The following is a 3,289-nucleotide window of genomic DNA, read 5'->3' on the forward strand; positions in this document are numbered from 1 at the left end:
CTTTATTTTGAAACTAGGATTTCTGTAAACCTCCTACTTTTCGCGTTTAGGATTTTGTCACCTGCCCTTCAAGTCTAATCCTTTTAACAAATCTTTTTGCTAAAGTCTAAGAGATGGAAGTTTCGAAATGAAACGTGAAATATTAGTTCAACTCGGCAATAAAACCAGTCAGTGTAAGGGTTCCGCTACACAGTATTATCGACGATATTAGACCATAATGATGCTGTTCTTACTCACACTGTCTACTGGTGTTAGGGTACGTCACGCAGATCGTGCACGTTGCGCTGATGGTACAGCACCCTGCGTGAACTAGGCGCATTTAATGGCTAGGCCTACTGGAGTAACAGCATGTTAAAAACATTTAGCGATACAAAGGAGAGACCGAAGGTTTTAAGAAAAAAAATGATGGTAGGCTGCTTCTTTTGCTATGAACCTTATGATTAGAAGCGCAAGCTGGTCGAAAAGAAAAAAAAATACACCTCATAAAAGGGAGAGCTCTCTTCATGTGTGGTAACGTTCTATTTTTTTCTCGTTTGTAACTTGTACAAGCCTTTTAATATAAAAACATTGATAATGGATTCTAAATACGAATAGCACAATGGAGAGCCTTCAGAGTTTTTTTTTATTTGTTTTGATGTAGTAGTAGTCTTAAATTTTCTTGCTGACAAAATCTTGAGAAGGACCTTTAACGCGTAAGATGGATCAGAACAGCAGGGGCGCGTATTATTAAGCAGTATTATCCTATTCCATGTCTTATTATAAGCTAAGCCTTCTCAATTCTAGCACAATCCTTATATGTGTCTAGAGATAATTCCACAAAAATAATCTCAAACGAGATGCAACGTAGCGCATATGACCTCTAACTTGAACTGCTGGAATCCTGCTAATACGTCTACGCCAAGTTCATCAATTCTCGTTACGATTATAAATTTATCGCAATTCTATCAAGTACGGCAGCCTTACGATCGTACAACGGCCCTGCGGCATTGAATTTGCACTCTAGAAATTTAGGAAATCGTTATAATGGTATCTTTTCTACGGAAACCAGACTTGATACGCGTCCTGTAATATAGAGTCTTACTGTGAAAACAAGCAAGAGACTTCAATCAAATATTAGCAAATTTGACAAAAATAAATTATCTGCTTTCCTGCATATGAAACGTCCATTTTAATGATGTTTTGAGTAATGCTTTGTAAAAGGTAACTCTACTATATTAGTCGCAAAGAAGATGTTTTGAAGAAGTTACTTTTTTTTTTATAAGAATATAGCTGTTTGAGTAAAGCGCGTAACCTTGTATGAAGGTATATATCTGATCAGTCTTTCGGCTAGCCTACCAGTTTAGTCATAACATAATTTGTTCCGTAAAATAATCTAACGATAATAAAGCTGACAATAAAATATTTATCAGAAATTTACTGTTTAGATAGATGCCACGTTTCTCATCCAGTGTAAATACTCTGGGTTATAAACCTGGAAATGTAAACCTTTCATTAAACAATCTAAATAGTCTTTGGCTAATTTATTTGATTATTCATTAACTAAAACCAATCACTAAAAACATATAGCCGCACTGCAATATAATAATATGACACATTTATTAACATTTTTCTTAGGTAGATATCGAGTATGGTAATTTGGGCTAGTATCTGCAATATTGCACCAGTGTCTGTGTAAATCAGCTGTTCAATAGGCTTTATTCAGTAGAACATAAACTGAATTCACGGGTAAATAAATGGGAGATTTTTTCACTTTTCCTACAAACCCTCTTCGTAGTTATCTTCAATGACCAGTTTATTACAAACGCCAAAAGTGTAATAGGACGGGTTTGAGTGGCATCGATGTGGCAGTCCTTCACCTTGCCAGGCTGTGAAGTCGAAATATGCAGATGAATGTTTTAGCCTTAATAGTCTGTGGTAGTCGATCTTTTTGCGTCTTTCAGCTAATGATCGCCATCTTTTGTTTGTACTCTTATTGCTTGTAAAGAGGACACGCCTGCCAGTCAACCGCAAATAACATATGTAATAGATGTAGTATACCAAACCGTATACTTCGTGGTCGGCCTATTTTAAGTAGTATAGATTATTCTTTAACTGACGGAAGAGGTTAAATAATGACAAAGCAAGGATTTGACTTTGATGCAACTTTCTACTACTTCATTCGCACAAATAGGCCAAATCCAACCTTGAAATACTCAAGCTAATAATGTTTTTTAGCGATTTTTAGAGGAAATAGTTGACGATAAACGGCGAGATTGTTAGGCGTCAGCCTCCTCCCCGGATTTTAAGCGAATGTTACACGCTCAAAGCCTAGGATTCCCACAAAAGTCTCACAGAAATGGCAACCGTTCTTAGTGTAGTACATTAGTTGATTTTCGAGACTTCTCGGTAAATTCGACCAGTGCTTTGGTTCTCGTAGCGTATCGTACGGTACATGTAGTCTACGTATGCAGCACTTAACCATCGACTTCAAATGCCGTAATTCATGCGCATTCAATGAATGATAGAGACGGTGATAAACTCAATCTTTTAGCCAATTTCCTTAATTTAGATTTCCTTAATCAGACAGCATTTACGCTAAGGCCCGAACGTCGCTTTATAACATTTACTGTAAACTGGTCATTTATAGTGATCAGCACCGCATTGCGTTCACGGCGTGAGTTAGGACCAGGCGTTCAGTTATTACCACTAGTGACCTTACCTTTTCTAACTCGTAACTTGATTGAATCTCGTATACCGCAGTATAACAATTGCTTAATCTCACGCTAACTAATAGTACAGTTGGAGATTATTACACTCATAACTAACTGATCGAAATGTTTTGTATTTTCCACTGATCGGTCTTAATCAATGAAATATATTCACGTAGTGCATTCTGTTTGTAATTTAACAATTAAAAACGAAATAAGACCTTGAAAAATATAGTTTTCATTAGGTCATATTGTACGTACGTTGATAAATATGCGCCTAAAAGATCATCGAGGTTTGATTTCTTTGCGCAAAAGCCGACCTGTTAAGTGATGTTCAAGCTATAAACCCAACAGCTGTTGCACGCTTTCGAGCTGATGAGGTGACCGAAAAGCGAGCGGAATATGGGAACGTCGAGGCAGTGAAATCGAGATAGACGTCACCAATCATCTACCTTTTTGTTGCAGGCGAATTGTGGATTTCCTTTTCTATTCAGCCCAAGTTCATTGACACGCTTATCGTTTAGGCTATCTGTCATAGCTTAAAAAATTTATCATCGGCTATAACTTTGTTTTCTTCTCGGTTTAAAATTAAATTGAGGTAA

At 36.9% G+C, this 3,289-nt stretch overlaps 1 long non-coding RNA gene across 1 annotated transcript; it reads right to left on the reverse strand.

Annotated features, from left to right (window-relative positions):
• Positions 1-1,572: 1,572 nt before the first annotated feature.
• On the reverse strand, positions 1,573-3,056 carry LOC111273287 (uncharacterized). Its single transcript, XR_002687923.2, has 2 exons — positions 2,949-3,056; positions 1,573-1,993 (listed from the first exon to the last, which is right to left on the reverse strand). It is a non-coding gene; the product is annotated as an uncharacterized LOC111273287 (long non-coding RNA).
• Between the last annotated feature and the right edge of the window lie 233 nt (positions 3,057-3,289).

Source organism: Varroa jacobsoni, unplaced genomic scaffold (genome assembly GCF_002532875.2).
Source record: "Varroa jacobsoni isolate VJ856 unplaced genomic scaffold, vjacob_1.0 contig05875, whole genome shotgun sequence".
NCBI lineage: Eukaryota > Metazoa > Arthropoda > Arachnida > Mesostigmata > Varroidae > Varroa > Varroa jacobsoni.